Genomic DNA, 22,390 nt, shown 5'->3' with positions numbered 1-22,390 from the left:
GATGAGCATTTCTACCCTCTGGCAAGAGAATTCTTCACTTAAATTGCATTAAGATATCCTCACAAGACGGGAGTATTTTTTAACATCTTTAGACTATATAGATGAAGTGTCTCTCTCTCTCTCTCTCTCTCTCTCTCTCTCTCTCTCTCTCTGTATCTCTCCTTCCTGCCTTCCCTCTCTCCACATTGATTATAAAGAAAAAAGTCACTGGTATTTAAAACAATTAATCAAATATACGCTAATATAAACCACAGTTTCCACAAATACTTTAAAGATAGGATTTCTTTTTAAAAGGTAAGTATTCTACTCCCCCCCCCCCTCTGGTAACCTATTCTCTATAGTTAAGAATCTGTTTTCTGGTTTGAGGGGTTGGGGGTGGCGGGGTGGGTGAAATAGGTGAAAGGGATTAAGAGTACACTTATCATAATGAGCACTGAGTAATATATAGAATTATAGAATCATTATATTGTATGCCTGAAACTAATATAACACTGTATACTAACTATACTGGAATTAAATATTTTTTTAAAACGTAAGTATTCTAAATTTTCATCTTTTTTTACTTTGGTGGACATGTTTTTCTATATCCATTTTATGTACATTGTCTTTTATTGTATTTCAGTGGTGTTCACACAGGCTGAGCTAGGATAAAAAAAAAAGTAATTTAACCAACAATTATCTGGGGAGAAAAATCATTAGAAAATTGTTTCATAAATAGCATTTGATTGAATTAAACTACTTATTCTTAGCATAACTATTTAACTTAATTCAACTAGTGTTTTCAAGTTAATTTGATAGAGTAGACTCACTTTATATTCAAGATCTTTATTTATACTGTTTCATAAGACAAAGCCCTGTAAAGTTAAATAAAAACATAATCATAAAGGATTCTCTATATCTATTCTCTACATCTAGAAAGAACCATACCATTCATCATAAAAAAAAATTTAAAAACCTAAAATCAAAAATCTAAACCATGTTTTAAAGTATGGTTAGCAAAACTTATGCTACAACTATAGGTCTTAGTATAGGCATTAACTTTATAGATAACTTCCTTGTGACTTATTCCATTTGTAGAAATGTAGGAGCCTCCTATACAAAAATATATAACAAAAATTTCCCATCAAGAATCTTTATTCCAATCTAAGTGACAAGAAATTTTAGCTTATAAGGATTCTCTAAATTCACTTTAATGATTAGTAGAACGTAATCCCACTGAAATACATGGACTTAAAAAACGCACTTAGAGCAACAATTTTAAAAACATAAAGAAAATCATATTAACAAAAAGTATTCAAAATATCTCAAACATAATTTTCCATACATTCAAATTATATATTAAGACTCAAAGGAAGGAAGGAGGAAGTCGGGAAGAGAGTTGGGGAGGGAGGGAAGGAGGAAGGAGGAAAAGAGAGAAAGAAACAAATTATCTTTGCCTCTACCATGAAAATAATGGAAAGAAGGCTTATTGACTACTTAGGGCAAAGACTGATACAGAGTGACATTTCATGCCAACATAATGATACTGAATGTCCTTTCTGTCATTTCTCAGAGATGTTTTGGCATTTAACATTGATATCTTTTGATGGTGTTCCTAAAGTATATTGCAATTATTATATGAGAGGAGCATATCTTTTACTATCCAGGCTAATTTATCTTTGTTTTTTTTTTTTAAGGTAAAAGCCCTATTGTCCTTTAGAAAATGCATTTTTTTTTTCTAGTCTAAAAAGAAAAGAAAAAGAAAGTCAGTGCTGGGATGAGTTAAGGGCAGTGTGTAGAAACTGGCGAAACGTAGTGTTTCTATGGTTTTAAGCTGAGAGCTATGTATGTGGGTGCTGCCCCAGAGAGGTCTGCTAAAAAAGCGAAGTTAGGTAACTGAAAAGAATGGGAAGCACTTATTCAAAGCCGTTGAAGAGTCTGAAGAATTCATTGAAGAGCTCTCATTGAAGAAATTCAGAAAAAAAATCCGTATGACTTTATGTAAATGAAACATATATAATTTGTGTCTATATGACAGTGTTTCAACTCTCTCTTCCATTTTGCTATGATGTACCTCAAGGTTTTGTCACAGGGAACCACCAAGGAAAAATAACTTAGGCACACAAACAGATGCATATGTTCAGAGAGGAATAATTTTCTGCATTCCCATTAAGAAACCGATCTCAGGAGAGGTTTCAATCAGTAAGTTCTAGATGGGCCAGTCAGAAAGGTGTAACCATTAGTAAAAGTTGAAAGAGGAAGCAGACCTTACATCTTTATGAGTTCTAATTAAGATTCATGTGGAATTTTTTTTTAATCAGGTGAACCACTGTCTGAGAACCAAATTTTCAACTAAGAACTGACAACTGGTTCTTCCACATATTCAAAAAATATTATTGAATACTTATTGCATGTCAGATATTGTATTGTATGCCCAATACCATTTGAGATACCAGTTGAGATGTCAACTTTTATTCTGTTTTCTCAAGTTGATGTTAAGAAGGTGAATGAAAAAGAAGTACAAATGATGGCACATTTTACAAGTGAATGTTTATGCCTTCCTCCAAACTCATATGTTAAAGCTCCAACCCACAATGTGATACTGGACATGGGCTTTCGGGAGGTAACTGGGATTAGATGAGGTCATAAGAATAAAGCCCTCATGATGGGATTAGTGCCCTGGTAAGAAGAGGCCAGAGAGCTTCTTGAGAGTCTGTTGCTCCTTCAACTGTTCACCGTATGAGGACACAGCAAGACAGCAGCCAGGAGAAAGGTCCTCACCAAGAACCTGACCATGCTGACACCCTGATCTTGAGAACTTCCACAACTTGAAGAAATAAATGTCTGTGGTTAAGCCACCCAACCTATGATATTTTGTTATGGCATCCCACACACATGAAGAGAGCAAGAAAGGACTCTTTCAGGTGAGCAAGGGAAGAAACGATTGCTAAAAAAAAGATACACTATCTAAAGGTGGTTATTCACACCTTTATATTTGGACAATTTATTTTTACCTAGAGTCAAAGCAGTGACTGATTAACCCCAAAGCAGACCAGTAACCTAGTCAGAACTAAACCAGTATGGTTCATGTGCCACTTAGCAGTGAACGTTCTGGTGGAGAGTCAGGCTTGGGCTCTACTTTCTGTCGGGTCACGGTGCAGCTTCAAGATTGCAGGACCAAAACCTTCCCAGATTTTTCCCTATTATGTTTCTGAATCCTTGTCACACAAGTATATACCCGTTTCTGGGATAAAGATGTTTTGCTTAGCCCTTTAAATGGTCCACCAAAAATCTACTTGCATTCCTAAAAAAATAATGCAGCATATTCCACTGTAAGTGAATCAATAGCATCATTTTTATTAAACAATTCTTTTAATGTTTGTTCATTTTTGAGAGAGAGAGATGAATATGAAGCAGGCTCCAGGCTCTGAGCTAGCTGTCAGCACAGAGCCTGACATGGGGCTCGAACCCACAAACTACGAGATCATGACCTGATCCAAAGCTGGACACTCAACCAACTGAGCCACCCAGGCGTTCCAGTAGCATATTTTAAAATAGGGAACAGAAAACCCTTAGTTTTTCCTGTAAATGTGAAATAAAGAATCAAAAACCAAATATTTTCTAGGCTGTGCTTTACACTAACTTCTAGGTTACTTCTTTTTAGGGGGGAAAAGCCTTGCTTTAGATTATGTACTCAGCCATAAATATGAGCAGATACATTTTCAAAACACACTGTTCTGATATACACTTACTTTTCTAAAATGTATGTTGAATCTCAAACCCGAATCAAAAGAGAAAATTGTTCCTTTACCCCCACGTTCAATATGGGGCACATTTTCCATGACCCAAGTGTTCAAATATTTGTTTGACTCAAATTGACCTTTCTGACATACCTGCTCCGACTCAGACAGATGTATGAGATCAGACCCATTCTATGCCAAGCCAAGCTTTTTAACTTGTCAGACGTGTTCTTTGTGGAAATGGGATTGTAGTACAGGAAGGAGTTGGTGACACTCTTCTGGTAGATGATCAATGTAATAATATTTACCATCATAATTATATAGACATAACAGCAATTTGGAGGCATATGAGTGCAGATATTGGAGTCCAAGCAAGAAAACTGAGATTCACTCTTACTGAATGTAAGTACATTTATATGCCCTTCTTCTTAAAAACTCCCTCAGGTTTACTTTTCAAAAGTTTTCCCAGAGATAATATCTCCAGAGTCTATATTCACTGATTACGTCTTCAAGTTCTACCACGTCAGTGAGGATTTTAGATTTCAGTATCTTGGGGAGGAATAACTATAGAAGCAGAAGGACTTGTTTGGAACTAAGACCTTATTTAGGGATAATGGAAACCACCTAATGTATGTTATTAGCATTTGAGTTTCAGAGCAAAATGCTTCTTAAGTGGTTGCTCTCATGTACCCTACTCATACTTGCAGCACTTTGTTAGGGCTTGGCTCCTTTCCTAAATATAATTGTGTGTATGTCCAGAAATATATAATGGAATCTCATAAACACAGAGAGAAATACTAAGATCACTCAGCATTAACCGGAAGCAGCTTTTCTTACCTCTCACGAACTCTGCCCCATTGGGATTTTAGAACAGGGCTCATTAGTGCCAAAACTTAATATACACCTACCAGAATGTCCTCACACTTCTTAGTAAATTCAAGAGGTTTTTTTTTTTAATGTTTGTTTATTTTTGAGACAGAGAGAAGTTGGTCCAAGGGTTGTGAGTTATCATTAAGCTGAGACAGAGAGAGACAGAGCATGAGCAGGAAAGGGGCAGAAGGAGAGGGAGACATAGAATCTGAAACAGGCTCTAAGGTGTCAGCACCGAACCTGACGTGGGGCTGGAACCCACGAACCGTGAGATCATGACCTGAGCCAAAGTCAGCCGCTTAACCAACTGAGCCACCCAGGCACCCTATGAGGGTTTTTAAAAATCATAACTTTTATGTTTTCTCTCCCTTCTAGCAGTTTAAAGATGAGGCTCTCTGCTCCACACCCCTCTTTACAAATTATGTTTTCAAACAAGGAATTACTGTTGCCTTTTGTGTTACTCATTTCCTTGATTCCCACTTTCCTTTCATCTTTACGTGCCTCGAGCTTCCTGGCAGTGCCATGTCTTTCATTTGCAACCATGTTTTTGGCTGGTTGGGCTCATTAACTCCTGCTCTGCATGGGCTTTTTCCAACCAGCACCTTCAGCTTTTCTTTGTGCTCATCTGCATGAGCCTTTGGCCACAGCCTGGCGCCTTCTCTATCTTGGGCCGCCCCACAGTTTCCCCACCACTCCAGAAAGCGACTTCCCATTCTCCAGTTAACCGCTAGCCTGCAGCTATTCAAGGAAATTTTAAAAGCCCCCTGGTCTCATCTCTTTCTCTCCCTCCCTTCCTCTCTCTCTCTCTCCTAGAACTTTACAAGAAACTTTTAAAAGCCCCTGGGTCTCGTCTCATCTCTCTCTCTCTCTCTCTCTCTCACCTCCCCCCACCCATCACTTTCTCTTTCCTCCACGAGTGGTGGTCAAAGCCCAGTCACATCTTTTGGAGTTGAGGTGAGCAGCAAAAGCCTTTGGTTTTGCCTGCTGGAAGATTACTGCTTCCTTGTGGTGGAGATATTGTGCTCTTCCCAGAGCCTAGAGTGGGGCTGTCACTCTTTGCCAGGTTCAGAAGGGCTTTTTTTATTGTCCCTGTCAGTTAGCAGCCCAAGGTTACTGCCAGCTCTCTGTCAGGGCTTTGATTTTTGTCAGCTATGGCCAGGTCCTTTTAGTTATCTGCAATCTTTTCAGCTTTGTTCAGGCTGAGCTCTACTTGTCTACTAATTAGCTCTTTGGAGATTTCCCTTTTAAAACTCAGTATCACAGAGGACAGGAACCGTTCAAAAGTTTTGTGTTTCATAGAAATTCCATATTCATCCATATCTCGTACAGCCATATATTTAAAATTAAAAGTGGCAGGTCGGCCAATTTAAGGTATAGAAGTAACATCGTCTATAAAGACAGACCTTCAGGTTCTTGATCAGGTATGTAGATGAGTGACAGGGAAAGGAAAGGGTTTACATCAAAAAAAAAAAAACACTGAGGGGTACAAATTAAAAAGAAACTATCACTCTGTATAACATATTCACATTTTCTTTATCTTCTGGTGTGCAAATATTGTGCTAGCTGAATATAAAAGTAGCACAACTTTAGGGTACAAAAAAAAAACACACTGTAATAACATCAAGAGTGGTCTTACATCAAGGAGGGCCCTGAGGATGTCTTTGTTGTCAACTTCAGAAGAAAAGAGAGGAACAGAAGAGGAAACTGGCAGAAGGAATAGATGCCAAAGAGAACTCAAAGGATTAGGTCCGGGTGAGGTGATCGGTATTCGAAAACAGTCTGCCTTCTGGCTCTGATCTAAGGGAATAGGCTGGCAGCCAAGCCAGAGGGCACAGCAGCACAAACACCCCTTCAGCACACTGCTAGAGGGTTGCCTCAGTGCCTTAGAAATTGTGCTGGCAATTAGAAATAAAGCTATGGAAGAGCAATAGGCAAAATACTCTATCTATATATAAAATTCTGCGTTTTACTCAATTCCTAACCTGGTTGTCCCCTCTATGCAATCTTACCTTTTCTTCCTTTCTCTCTCTCTCTTTCTCTCTCTTTCCTTTTTTTCTTTCTTTTCTTTTCTTTCTTTCTTTTTTTTTTTTTTTTTTGGCAAGCCCTCATTCTCTTCTAGGCTCCTAAGTACATTTTTCTTCTGCTAAACTTAGCGCTGTTGTAAGTTGCGCTTACACTGCATTTACACACTGTTAATGCCTGCAAGATGAAAGTAAAAACCTTTGAATATATTAATGCTATAACACAGATGTCTTACTTTTTACTCTTTTTTTTTAAGCAAGTTGATGTGGCTAATAATGATGCAGATTGTGCTGGATGGATGTACAGATGAAACAGGGGAATACAGATTAAATAAAAATTTCTTCAAAGCTTATGTTTGCTTCATAATTTAACTTCTGGGCTTGTCTCAGTGGTAGTAGGTGCGACCAGGCATCATAACATTGTTCTAAAACATCCTGGCATCGCATAGCAACAATCACCCAAACAGCGATCGATGCCATAGTTCTTCGAAGCGAGAAGAAAGTCACAACAGGGAAAAGAAAGACTGCCAGTGGCTCCATCCACATAGTCCTGACCCAACTGCTCATAAGGGGGCAGCTGTGAGAAGTCAGGAACCCGGCTTCTGTGCGTAAAGTCTGATCTGCTTATATACTGAACTTCACTTTTTGTATCTACGTTCAAAGCACCAATAGGGTCTTGCCGACATGGAATATGGCGTGTGCTAGAGGCAGTCTTGTACTCACTATGGAAACATCCATGGAATGACTCTCTCATTTAGCTCTTTTAAACAATGAGTGAAAGGGGGCAATAATGACACAGGCCTTAGAGTGCTGGACACAGGCCATCAGTTTCTTTTATGTATCCACTCATTTAAGGAACATTTATTAGCATAGCACTCTGTGCCAGGGGTTTTGCTGGGTCCCTAGGATATGAGTATGGGTAAGACACACATTTTTCCTCAAGGATCTGGTCAACATGGGGCGTGTGTAAGCAGAAAACTTATAATATAGTTATTTTAAAGGAATGGAAAGTGCTGTGGGGAAGGAGTAGCAGGAACTGTCTGCCAGGCCAAATGTGGCAAGACCGCATCTGAGGTCTTCATCTTTAATGCATGAGGAGAAGCTTGACCAGGTGATGGATGGCATGTGTTGAGGCCTGAACTCATAGATGGGCAGTAGCCTTGGAAAATGGTGAGATGCCAGAGCTTAGCCCACGTGTGTGTGTGTGTGTGTGTGTGTGTGTGTGCGTGGCACTGGGGTCAGAATGACAGGTGATGAGACTAGGGAAGTAGGTTTGAAGCATACCCTACAAGGATTCATTTGCCAAACTAAGGCATTCAGTATCTACTCTACAGGCAATTGGAAGCCAACTAGAAGCTTCCAGCAAAGGAGAAAGGTAACATGATCTGACACCATTTTTATGATAACTGTGATAGCGGGAAACACCTCCAGCAGAGACTGGTACAAGGAAATGATTTGGGGCATATACAGTTCCCCAGATGGGGATGGCAGTAGTCAGCTGAAGACAAGAGCCTAGATTCAAGAGACACTTGGAGGAACTCAGCAGAACTGAGCTACAGCAAGAACTTTCTGCCAGTGGCCATCTCATTCATTACCCTTCGCCTCCAGTAAGACCTAATCTGATGTGGGCAATTCTGAGGGAACCTGGGGAAAGGGAACTCCATTCATAAGCGTCTCATAAGATACATGAAAGGCACATTCTTCTTCTGCCTTACACAGCGCATTTTGTGAACACAGACAGCAGCCATGCCCTGATGCACACTGTTACCTTTCACTGCACCTAAATAGAACACTGAAGAAAATACCCACTTCATAACGTTCTCTTGAATGAATGAAAAAAACGAGAGACAAAACTGGAGTGCAAAATGTGTGGGTATGTGTCCCTCACAGATGGTAAAGACCCATTGTATTTGTTAGAATGGTTACAAGAATGTAAAGATCACTTTTACTTTTTTTCATTTTAAGAGAAGTAGCCAGTTTATTATAAACAATAGAAAAGTTACCCTCTAGTGCTCTCTGGAAACAAGTACTCATCCTCCCTTTGTAAAAATAAGACTAAGCATATGTTGTTTAGGCAGTGGTCTATAATGTTGATATCTTGGCTCCTAAGTGATACACATAGCATGTCTATGTGGCGACGTGGCAGATCTGCTTCAGAGAGTGACTCTCTAGGCCTTGTGCTTTCATGGAAGTGGTGAGGTCCTGATGCTGCAAGAGAGGAGATCTACTGCCTTCTGCTGATGTTACTAAAAAGTCAATAGGTAAACATGGCTGGCAGGGACAGTTGAGTAGTTGGTGTCCTGAGCAAGGATATCCATCTAAGGGGTGAGTGGCAACTGGAATCTAGAAATGGTGTCTGACTTCAAGGAGGCTTTCTCTTAATCACACCTAAGTGCTAGATGGGAGGAGGGGATCCTGGATTTAAGGTAAAAGGACCAGAAGGAATGGAAAAAGATACTGCTGAGACCTGTTTCATGGACAATGCCCCAAACATATCCACCACCCCCTCCCCCTGCAGTGTGCATTGTGTCCTTTTATACTATCTTATCTTGGTTTCCTCTCAGTGGTTTCTGAGCATCATATCTAGTCTTGCTGTTTGGACCTGCCCTCTCACACTGTACTTGGCTGGTACAGTTTTAAAGGAGCCTGAAAGAAAACAGGCGTGCACTGTGTCTTAAACATGATTGACACAACCATCTGTCAGGCGCCAGGGGCGTCTGGAAGAGACGGCACTCCATGCTCATCTGGCCAACTGTCCAAGTGCAGGACCTGAATAATGACGTTAGCGAAGTGGAAGCGTCCTCCACTGGATGAAACTGCAGACATTACTTATGGATGACATGAGGTCAAAAGAGGTCAGAAAAGACAAGAGAGGAGCCGGCCTTGACAGCTGTCCACGCTGCCCCAGAGACGCGTCATCACCGCATCAGAGCTGGGGTTGCATCTTCTCACAGCCACGGGTTTCTGTACACCAGAAGCATTGCTGCTGTAGCGTTTCAAACCCAGGCAAGTCTCCCAAACCGAGCCAGGCTCCTAGAGGACAATGCGGGAAAAACAAGCATGGACCACTCTGGAAATCATGACAGCTTTCGCCTCCTGTTGGTGCTCTTCTTGGGAGCCTGACTGCCAGAGTGAGCGCCCCGCAGGGGCGGCTATTAGCACTGTGGTCAGTCCACAACCTCCAACCAAATGAAAGCATGCATACAGGCATGAGTGAATGGGCGGCCTGAGGACTGCAAAGAACACACAGGCTGATGTGGAGAGTTGGGGAGACAGCTTTTTAAGAAAAGTATCATGGAAGAAAAGTTTTAAGTACTAACCTATTTTACAGTCAAATAAAAAGGTCCACTCTTGTGAATGATAGTTCACCACCGTCTACCTAATTTTCTGGAGAGGTATCAAGTTAAGAGGTTCACTTGGAGGTTATAAATCCTTATAACAGGATTTCTTCTTCTTTTTTAATCTTTGTTTATTTTTGAGAGAGAGAAAGACAGACAGAGACAGATCAGGAGCAGGGGAAGGGCAGACAGAAAGGGAGACACAGAAGCCAAAGTAGGCTCCAGGCTCTGAGCTGTCAGCACAGAGCCGGATGTGGGGCTTGAACCCACAAATCATGAGATCATGACCTAGGTCAAAGTCAGACACTTAACTGTCTGAGCCACCCAGACACCCTATAACAGGATTTATTCTATCTTAATACATATGAAGCATTAAAACAATATAATTTCAGTCCTTTATAAACTGTCCCTTACCTAGAGCCAGAAATATTAATATGGAGAATAAATTTAGATATGTAATTTTATCACTTATAAAGTTTCTATCTTCTTGCACAAGAACATAGTATATTAGATTGACAATTAGTCACTTCATTAAGTGTCTCAAAGCCCCCTTTTATTTATCCATTTTTAAATTTTTTAATGTTTATTTATTTTTTTTGAGAGAGAGTGTGTGTGAGCAGGGTAGGGGCAGAGAGAGAGACACACACACACACAGGATCCGAAGCAGGTTCCAGGCTCTGAACTATCAGCAGAGAGCCCGATGTAAGGCTCGAATTCATGAACCACAAGATCATGACCTGAATCAAAGTTGGACACTTAACCAACTGAGCCACCTAGGTGCCCCTCAAAGCTCCTTTTAATTTCACCTTGAATACTGCCCCAATGATAGCCACCATGTATAAAACAAAACACAAATATATGCATTCTATGTGAAAAATATTAATATTAACCTCAAGGAATTAAAGGTTAAAAAAGAGCAGAGTTCCCATTCTCAAGTATAATAAATCAGTCCAGTTTTGAGACAAGGTTGTAAAAACATGTCTAGAGCTCTTTACTGTAAACATAATGAGATCATGAATGGTTCCCTCCGGAGAAGCAAAAAAATGCATTTCTAAATTGCAAGCACTTCCAGCATATTGCTTGATGCCGAACATGGCTTCCTTCTGTTGCACTTTATTTTAATGCTATTCTTTTCACAGATAAAAGTTTCATTAAAAAAAAAAAGGATACAAGAATATGTAGATCGTAGGGAGTGATGGCTAGGAGGGATAGCAGTTGTTGATGTGGTCTGGGAATTCTCTCCTATGTCACCATCCTCCTCCTTCTGTGAGTGTAGCAAAATAATTGGCCAACATAATTAAATATGAATCCGCATAACTTCAGACTCTGAACTTGTGATCAGTCCTTTGATAGGCTAAAAGAGGTGCTTCACCCAGCCCTGTAGTCCGAAAGCAAAGTGGAAAAACCTGTACTTTCTTTGATTTGTGAAAAGATGCCTGTGCTGTAAATAAGGAGCACGTACTTGACATTTCCTTAGGAAGACATCTGAAACCTCAGAATGTATTTATCACAAATGCAGTGGGGACATTATAATATATTATAGTCCTTCAGCCCCACTTTTCCCCACCAGCACTCATATGTTATGAAAAGAAAGAACTTTTCAGCTTATCTGGGAGACAGCAGCACCGTGGAACTAAAATAAAGCAAACAAGCAAAAAAAAAAAAAAAATACCCATAATGTAATGGTGATCAGCAGTTAGATAATGAATCGATAATATTTACTGAAGACCTGTGGTATGAAACAATAATATTTACTGAAGACCTGTGGTATGCAGAGCTCTTTGCCAGGTACTACGAAGAGGTATAAATAAAATGGCCAATAGATATCCTTTCTTCAAAGGGTCTACAGTCAAATATATACTTGGCTATGTATAAACAAATGCATGTAAATGTATAAACATCACGTGAATCTTAAACAATCAGAGCATGGAAAACCAATTACAACCAAACATACATGAGTTCGTGAAGTCCCTCCCTGACAGGCTGATTTCCTTTGAGACGGCCTCAAAACTTGGGACTCCAGCCACAGAAACACCCGGATGACAGTACTGTCCACAACTTAAACTTGTTTATTTTCCGTCAAAGCCTTTATTTACTGTGAGATAGGACAGTAGTTACACAGTTTGATCATATGATATAGGTTTAATAAAATTAATCCAATAATTGATGTACTCACCCTTCCTTGATGGTTTTCAAAGCACTGAATTTTGTTTTAGCTAAAAAGAAAAGGAGGTAGTTTGTAGACTTTTCCCTGCAATATTTCTCCATTTTTTAAAAAAATATTTATTTATTTTGAGAGAGGGAGAAAGAGTGTGTGCACACGATGGGTGAAGGAGAAGGAGTAGAGAGAGAGATGGAGAGAGAGAATCTCAAGCAGGCTCCATGCTGTCAGTGCAGAGCCCAACTCAGGGCTCAATCCTACAAACCCTGAGGTCATGACCTGAGCTAAAATCAAGAGTCAGACACTTAACTTACTGAGCCACTCAGGTGCCCCTAACTTGCAATATTTAAATAGTGTACCTGAAAGATGACTTTTTTAGCTTAATTAGAGGGAAATGTGCCACACCTCTATGATAAAACTTAGGGATTTTAAATTTAGAATGTATCAAATGAGAAGGCATTTTAATGGATTTTTCCTCCTACTTTAACAATTAGTAACAGAAACTATCATCCTAATTTTACTATCACCTTAATGTCTAGCATTTTAAAATTAGTAAAAAGTATCTGGTTATAAGAAATAATTTCTCATAGAATATTATAACATGTACAACCAAATCTCATGAATATTCCAACGGAATAAGCAGAAGGTCTACCTGAGTATAGAAACACTGACTGCTAGTTTTAATAAAGATTTAATCATAAAACAGTGATGATACAATCATCCACAGGCAGGACTCCAGGTAGGAATATGAGTACAGTAAAAGCTACTGCTCACCAAATTTGGTTTAAGAAATTAAGGAGAGAAAGTTAATTTTAACAGGCTTCTCTCTGTCTAAACAACTATACTCACAGCTCTACAAGGGAATGGTCACACAGGTTCTTCACAGTTTTGGTATCTATGCGTTATCGCTACTTTGAGAAGCAGTGTGGCCGACGTAAATGACAAAAGCATTATTGCAAATCCATCTTTACCATGTAAGACCCGGTTCTTTGGAGTCGTCTTTAACATTTTGATAAGCATCTATGAGGATTGTATGAGAAATAATATGCACCTGAAAAAGCCCAAAACACAAGGAAGAAAGGGACCTACGGAGCCCAGGTAAAACTGCCATATATAAACTATTTATAGAAATGCTATTAATTATAAAATGGAACTAATTGTGATAGTTTTGTAATATAATAAAAATAATTGGTTTATAAAATTATAAACCTGAAGCTATTGAAACACCTTATTTTTTAAAATTATTTTTTAATGATTTTTATTTATTTTTGAGAGACAGAGACAGCGTGAGCAGGGGAGAGTCAGAGAGAGAGGGAGACTCAGAATGTGAAACAGGCTCCAGGCTCTGAGCTAGCTGTCAGCACAGAGCCCAACGTGGGGCTCGAACCCACGAACTGTGAGATCGTGACCTGAGCTGAAGTGGGACACTTAACCGACTGAGCTATCCGGGCGTCCCTAGAAACACCTTCTGAGTCCTCATTTTAGAGATAGCATACATGTATTTTATTTGCTTACATATACTGATTCACACCAAACTGCTGCCTAAAAAAAAGGGGTAGGGAGTTTGATAGTATGTGATAGCCCCCCCCCCAAATCCTTAAAAAAAAAGATGTTACTTAGTGCACTAGAGATAATTTACTGTTTTAAATTTCTCATTTGGAAAAAATAAAAACAAAAGAAACAAAAAAAAAGTGGGGTCCCTGGGTGGCTCAGCCAGTTAAGAACCCAACTCTTGATTTCAGCTCAGGTCATAATCTCACAGTCACGGGATGGAACTCCTCCAACAGGCTCCATGCTGACCGTACACAGCCTGCTTGGGCATCTATCTTTTCTCCCACAAAAGAAAAAAAAAATCTTGGGACTGTGGGAATTACAGAGAAACATGACAAATGCCATTGGAATGAGGTGGAGCAGAAAGGTCCCTGGTCGTAGAGTCCAGGACCCAGTGCCAGGCCTGGGAGGGTGGTCTGTGAGTCTGTTCCCACCCGTACAAGGTGGGAGCTCACCTCAGCTCCTGCTGCTGACCTTCCAGTTTTCTCATTACATCGGTCTGAAAGAACCCCTTCTCTGACACATCCCACACATCCTGGGATTGAATAGAGGCTAAAGATGTTAAAAGCAAGTTAAACATCCATGATGAATTCCTGAGGGCACTGCTTAGTGAGGGCTTTGAGCCTGAAAAGAAGACACTCTGAAATTCTGAGGTTGGAGCATGAAGAGTCAATTCCTGAAATCATGCTATCATCATCCTTTCATCTGCAACAACAGCAACACTGGCTGAAAAATCATGCATAAAATGCATTTTGCTTTGATTAACTTTGAACATATTAAACATACGAACTTCAACAAGTCAAAATTAATTTGCAAACACACTTACAAATCCTGACACATGACAAAGTTTTCATGTTATACAATCTGTGTTATAACTATTCTATAACATGTCACTTTTTCATGCTTTAGAAGCTACCTAAGTATCTTCCGAAGGTGTTAAAAGGTGGTGGGGACAGAGGAAGAAGGGGACCCTGGTTACTTTTTATAAAACTGGTAAAACAGAGCTGTTTGTAACTCCCCCCCCCCCTGTGTGACAGGTGTTTGGGTCAGGCTGGGCAAGAATCACGCCAAGCCAGTAAATACCTAGGAGATGTGGCACATTAGCTTAAAATGTTGGAGGAAGTTGGGTTCCAGCTGGGAATGTTGCACCCTTGATTTCCTGTGGTTGAATAGGATGGGGTGAAAAACTATAATTAGAAATTATGCGGATACAAAAAGAAAAGCAACTTCTGTGTTCTAAAAGCAACGTGGGTTCTACCTGGTCCCTTTTGGGCTAAGTAAGCTGTTTGATCAGCTTCTTTCAGTCTCTGTGGATGTCCTTATAGGAGTCTAATTGAAGGACTCCTGTTCTCTTTTTATTTTTGCTCTATGAAAAATGTATCGGAGATGTCTCATAATGAACTTTGATATGGTGAAATGATAATAATGTCCTAATTATATATAAAAATGTAATTACACTTGCTTCTATTATAGAAAAACTCCCTTTATAATGAAGTGTTATGTTGGAAAAAGATTTTCATTATAGGAAGACTCCTTTACTTGTTAATTTGAGCTCTGATTCATCATTTTAATATTAAAAAAATTCTTTGTAAGTTACTTTTGATGTGTCTCATTTATGGTTCATTTCATTTCCTGGGCACCACCAGGAGCCCAAATCCAAACTTCTTTGAAAGACACTTAAAAATACATCTTTCAAAAGGAATTCTTCTTTCTATGTGGTGGAACAGCAGTAGTCAAGAAAAATATTACTGATCTTCTCATTTACTTGAGCTCTGAAAACTTTTGTTTTGAAATTTGGAAACAAAAGATATACATAGCTTCTTAGTTAAAAATCTGTCGTACGTAAGATGGTAGTATATAGACTATTTAAAAATAGGGTTTAGCCAATAATCAATTATATAGATGACTTCACGGCATTCGAACAATATGGCTTCTTTCCTATTCCTTTTGGGATGGCTCAAAGCATGATTTCACCAAATCAAGTGCAAAACTGAGAGGTACAACAAATCTATCTTCTTTGCCCTTTGCCCTAACAAATCTGGTCAGAGTCTTATTAGGAAAAATAATTATATGGTTAAAATTAGTTTTGAGGTATTGTTACTCAGCTGAATCTATCTACCACCATTACAGGGGATGAATATTGCATCATTAACACTAGAAAAAAGAGATTAAGCTATAAACTCTCAAAATCAACAGGAAGATTTAATACTTTCAACAGTGTTGCAAGAAAAATCCAAAAATTAACCTACAAGTACCACAGAGTATTAGATTTATTTTAAGACATCTACTTTCAGATTTTAAGAAAGATTAACGTATTGGGGCACCTATGTGGATCAGTCAGCTAAGTTTCTGACTTCAGCTCAGGTCGTGATCTCACAGTTCGTGGGTTCAAGCCCAACATCAGGCTCTGTGCTGATGGCTCAGAGCCTGGAGCCTGCTTGAGATTCTGTATTTCCCTCTCTCTCTGTCCCTCCCACACTCTGTCTCTTTCTGTGTGTCTCTCTCTCTCTTTCTCTAAAATAAATGTTAAAAAATTAAGAAAGATTAATTTATTTAAAAAGTAATTTCTTAATAGAGTGGTGGGTCCTTAGAAGTGAGACTATGATTTAAATAAGTCTTACTTATAAAAAATCAGAATCACTACCTACATTTAATGTCCTATAATTTGTGAGTAGAATAGGAATCTTGAAAATTCTAGAGAATTCCAACTTCTTTTATAACCTCTTCCTGAACAGAGTAACTGTAGGAATGTCACTATAACTTTAGTTATAAGACTTTAAAGGAGTTATATTTGACTCCCTCTCCACTGTCCCCATCTTACGTTCAGTGTATAATGAATCCTTTTGCCTCTACCTCCTATATATCTCTCAAATCCACTGCACCCCATACCTCAACCCCCAGTCTAAACCACTGCCACATCTCACTTGGATTCATGCAATGGCCTCCTGGTCTCTTTTCTTCCTCCCCAATCCATTCTCCAAATATGAGTTAATGATCTTGTAAATCATAAACCAAGCCATGCTACTTCTCTGCATAAATCCTTTCCACCACGGTTTCCTGGTGCACTCAGAGTAAAATCCAAGTCCTTACATGGTAAGGACATTAGGTTGGGATGATCTGATTACTACATACCCATCGTACTTTCCCTCCTGCCACTCTCCTTCACGTACTCAGCTGCTCTCAGACACACTGACAGATGCTTAAACACACCACACCCCACTGCCTCTGTCTGAAGTGCTCTTTTCCAAATGTTACATGGCTGGACTCTTTTCACATCTCAGTTTCAACGCCATCGAAGAGTCTGACGGCCTGTCTGAGCAGGGCCCAACTTTGGCAGTTCTCTCTCCCACTATTCCTATTTCCTCTTTGATTCTACCTTCCCTGTCACTCACTTAGGCACTGGTTTCACTTCTGTATCCCTCATAAGATGAGGCTTTAAAAATAAGAGTCATGCACTGTCCCAAACCACATCCACTCTCCCATCGTTTGCCTCCCAGAATCTAAGCCTCCTTGTTCTCCCAACTTTACCAGACATATCCACACCACCGGGCCTCTGTTCATGTTCTCTCCTGTATGTGGAACAATCTGGAGACTTTCAAAATCTTTCTTGTCTTTTCCATGCAAATGCCACCTCCTCCCAGAAGCCTTCTTTGATTCCCTTATTATTAACTTATCCTTGTGGCTCAGTAGGATCCCATCATGGTTTGCACCAAGGTTACTTCTGATTGTTTAGGGGTATTTCTTTTTTTTTAATTTTTTTAATGTTTTTTATTTATTTTTGAGAGACAGAGACAGCACGAGCAGGAGGGGGTCAGAGAGAGGGAGACACAGAATCCAAAAGCAGGCTCCAGGCTCTGAGCTAGATGTCAGCACAGAGCCTGATGCAGGGCTTGAACCCACAATTGTGAGATCATGACCTGAGCTGAAGCCGGAGGCTTAACTGACTGAGCCACCCAGGCGCCCCTCGGGGTATTTCTCTTAATAGTGAGTGTTTCAATTTTTAAACAACATTTCATTGATAACTTCCTTTTACCTACTTTCAGCAAATAAATTGCATAACTTGCTAGACAAAGGATAATTACACTTATTAAACAAAACTGCTAAATAATTTAATGATTTTGCATATCAGAATTTTCATAAAAATCTCTAAAATCACTGCTATTTGTTAGATGTTAACAATAAGTAATGTAATTGTAAAATAATTAAAATCCCTACTTGGCAAATAATGGCAACTAGAGGAGAACAATCATGTTTCCTCCTTTTACTTCTGCTTTTATTCAAATGGAAATGGAAAGCTATTCCATGTCTAATGTGGATGATACTGTAAGAATGTAAATATGATGATGTCTCAAATATGACAACATGGACTCATGAATCCCAAAAGGGAAACACAGCGCTTAATGTTAACAGAAGGAAGACAGAGCCAAGAACACCCACTGATTTTCAAAAAATATAATTTTACACAATGAATTTTTGGAATAATTTGGAAAAAGGTAAATATGAGGTATTTACCTCATATAAAAGTTAACTGATAACCGGTCTACTTTAATTCCCACTAAAAAGGATAGGCATAACAAATAATGACAATATATTAAACTCAAAAGAGTGGAACTTCAGAATTGATGAAGTCCCTCCCGGGTTTTTGGACATTTTGAGGTTTTCATTTCTCTACTTGTAAGATCTTTCAAGTTGTCTCATTTTAAATGTTAAAAAGGATGAAAAAAATGTATATAGGAATCATCTCTGAAAATATTTCTCAAAGAACATTATTAGTACTGGGAGAATCCCTCTCAAAATACTTCTATTTCTTTTTTTAGTTTTTTCAAATCTTAGTTTTGTCTCCTTTACCAGTAAACCACTTCATATTTAGCGTCTTCTGATAACTAGAATTTGAATGTAAAAGATAAAAATCTAAAATAACACTAGATATGGTGTTTCTGAGAGTCATGTTCATAGAACAGAAAATCCAAGTTGAATTGGCTGGGAAAAGATAGGGGTTTATTTCTCTCCCAGGTGAAGAGTTGGGGGCTAGGCACTCGGGTTATTCTGGATGCACCCTAGTCCACCAGGACTCTGCTTTGTCTACCTTTGTGCACCATTCTTACAGCTTTTATTTTCAAGATTGACACATGGCCCAACATGGTTGCTTGAACTCTTGCCTAACAACCACAATTCAGGCAAGTGAAAAAAAAAGGAGTGAGGGGAGAGGAAGGGGAAAAGTTCATGTGTCTTGTGTCAGTTCCCTTAAAGAGACTCCCCAGAAATCCACCCAACCTCTTCGTTTTTTTCTATTTTATTAATATAATTTATTGTCAAGTTAACTAACATACAGTGTATACAGTGTGTTCTTGGCTTTGGGAGTACACTCCTGTGATTCATCACTTACTTACACTACCTAGAGCTCATCCCAACAAGTGCCCTCCTCAATGCCATCACCCGTTTTCCCCAGCCCCCACCCCGTTCCACACTGTTTGTTCTATGTATTTAAGAGTCTCTTATGGTTCGCCTCCTTCTCTGTAATTATTTTTTTCTTCTCTTCTCCCATGGTCTTCTGTTAAGTTTCTCAACTTCCACATATGAGTATAAACATATGGTATCTGTCTTTTTCTGACTCACTTATTTCACTTAGCATAATACCCTCAGTTCCATCCACATTGTTGCAAATGGAAAAATTTCATTCTTTTTCATCTTCTTTATCCATTCATCAGTTGCTGGACATTTGGGCCCTTTCCATAATTTGGCTATTGTTGACAGTGTTGCTATAAACATTGGGGTACATGTACCCCTATGAATCAGCATTCCTGTATCCCTTAGATAAATTCCTAGTAGTGCCATTGCTGGGTCATAGGGTAATTCTATTTTTAGTTTTTTGAGGAACCTCCACACTGTTTTCCAGAGTGGCTGCACCTACAAAACCTCTTAATGTCTTCTGCTTATACCTCAATAACCACTCTTACCTGTAAAAAAAATAAATAAATAAATAAAGGACAAACAAACAAACAAAAAAAGCAAGAATATATAGTCTTCTATCTCAGCACATTACAGTTTGGAATAAAATCACAACTTTGTTAGTAAGGAACAAGGGGAGAATGAACATAGGAAAAGCCACATACTGTAATGCTGAAAAGATGTATGTCCTTGAAGATGGACATTTCTGACCTATCTCATGCTCTCTCCTGCTGACTCACTATGCCCCAACTAACAGAGCTCCATGGTAGGGCCCAGGACATGACGAAACCCCAGAATTGCTTTCCTCTTTCACGGAAAGCCTGCCATCTGACTTATTTCATTGGCTGGCTCCTCCTCACTTCACAGGTCACTTCTCAGCTAAAATACCACCTCACAAGACCATCCTCACAACCCTGGTTTGTACAGTAGTCTCCTCTCCCAATCCCATTACTCTCTTGATGCCTATTATATCTTCCAAAGCACGTAATACAATCAGTAATTCCTGCCTTTAAATATTTGTGTATTGGTTTATTACATGTAAATGTCCAAAGCGGGTGTAAACCTCATAGAAGCAGGGGTCAGTCTTGATCATTTCTGTATCCCTAGAACCCAATCTTGTGCCTGACATACTGTGGGGTTCAAGAAATCCTTGTTAAACACATGGGGGAAAATACCAAAAAAACTGTCATTCAACTAGTAAATGAAAATATCACATTGTCAACATGTTTGTTTTGTGTGACCACTGAAACCTTGACTCCCCTCTTGCAGTTATAATTTGTGTGAGTCACAAGAAGCCTGATTCTTAGCAATCTAAGGGCCACGCAGGTGGCTGGAATCATTCTGCTGGATTCAAGATTTAGTCTCTTTCTTCATGACATAATAGGAAAGCTGGATTCATCCATAGCTTCACTATAGAGGTCTCTGAGGAAAGCCCCTGTGAGCACAGTCTTCTTCAAAGGCTTCTCAGAGGAGCCTAATCAGACCACGCATGTATCTTGTCTTTTTAACATATCAGAAGTTTATGGAGAAAGTGATTCTAACATAGTATTTTACCTGGCTCTCTTATAACATAAATGGAAGGATGGAAGAAATGAAGAAGGAGAAGGCAAGAGAGAGAGAGAGAGAGAGAGAGAGAGAGAGAGAGAGAATAAGAAAATAGACCCTTATGTTGCAGAGAACTTTTCATTGTGACAGTTTGAGTCCTAGTCTTTTGAGAATTGCTAGAAGACATTTTAGCATCTAATTCTTCAAGTAGCTCATTAGGGTGATAAAAAGCCCATGATGAAGGGACAGTGCCATGTTTGAAGAGCCAGGGTTCCTGTTGTCCTGAATTATTAAGTAGTCAATATTCGGTGGGTCACTGCATGGCTGCCTGCCTGTCTTCAGCAGGTGGTGCCCCTCTGCCTTTCTCTAGAAAGCAGCTGTGTTCTCCCAGCTTCCCCAGAGCTTACAACAGCCATTTGTTTCATTTAAGACAGACACTGTCATTATTTTGTGCAAAACTTCACAGAAATATTTCCTACTAAATGCTTGAACCATCTGAGTAGCACCGGGCAGGCTGCTGGCTTCATTAATAATGCATCCATGCTTATCAATAGATTTAGACAACTGGTATTTAGAAGCTTCTTCAGAAGGAGTGGGATGGATTTTTTTTTCACACCAGTTAGCTTCATTCTGTCAGTTCCTTGATGTTGACTTTATACCCAACTGTGTTCTGAAAACCAAAGGTGCTAAAACTGTCTGGGCTGATCAGTCTTGCTCTGGAGTGCTTCTCAATAAAGCTAAGTCATGGGGGTTGGCCTTTGCCCATTTCTGCCCTTCCTTTCAAGTGTATGCCAAAGGAAAAATTATTTCCCATCACTTCACTTGAAACCTTATTATGGGTGGCCCTCACGCTCCATTAATTTGGGCTGGTTCTCATTTGCACCCTGCTTTTGTCCCAAAATGTTTCAATAGAGCACAGTAGAGCTGAACTCTGTGAACATGTATCCTGTGCACAGAAAGTTACATCTCATTTTTAGATCACTTACAGTCAAATAAGAAACAATGCATCTTCTGGAACTTTGGATTTGAATAAATATCCACTAGAAAGGCTTCTGCAAAGTTCAATATACCTGTTTGTTTGTGACCTGTTTGTACCTTTCCAAAAATCAATGCCAAAAGTAATGAAGACACTCTGAAATCGCGTAAGGCATCAATGGTAGAAAGAAAAGCCATGTAAGAACAATTAAAACATTGTTTTGTCAGTGTTGGAGAGTGAAATATATCTTTTCACAATGATGATTTCTCAGGATTTCCTTTATAAAGCTCATATTATCATTGCTTCTTATCAAAATGCATAGCTATCCAAGTGAAACTGATAGAGCTAGAGTGAGAGTCCTGTTTTTTAAAAAATAGTTTATTGTCAAATTGGTTTCCATATAACACCCAGTGCTCTACCCCGCAAGTGCCTTCCTCCATTACCACCACTGCTTTCCCCCTTCCCCCTCCCCCTTCATTCCTCGGTTCGTTTTCAGTATTCAATAGTCTCTCAGGTTTTGCATCCCTCTCTCTCCCCAACTCTCTTTCCCTCTTCCCCTTCCCATGGTCCCCATTAGGTTTCTCTTGTTCTCCTGTTAGACCTATGAGTGCAAACATATGATCTGTCCTTCTCTGCCTGACTTATTTCGCTTCGCATGACACCCTCGAGGTCCATCCACTTTCTTACAAATGGCCATATTTCATCCTTTCTCATTGTCATGTAATACTCCATTGTGTGTATGTGTGTGTGTGTGTGTGTGT

The sequence above is a fragment of the Suricata suricatta genome, chromosome 1 (genome assembly GCF_006229205.1).
Source record: "Suricata suricatta isolate VVHF042 chromosome 1, meerkat_22Aug2017_6uvM2_HiC, whole genome shotgun sequence".
Taxonomy (NCBI): Eukaryota; Metazoa; Chordata; class Mammalia; order Carnivora; family Herpestidae; genus Suricata; species Suricata suricatta.
This window is presented reverse-complemented; position numbering follows the sequence as displayed.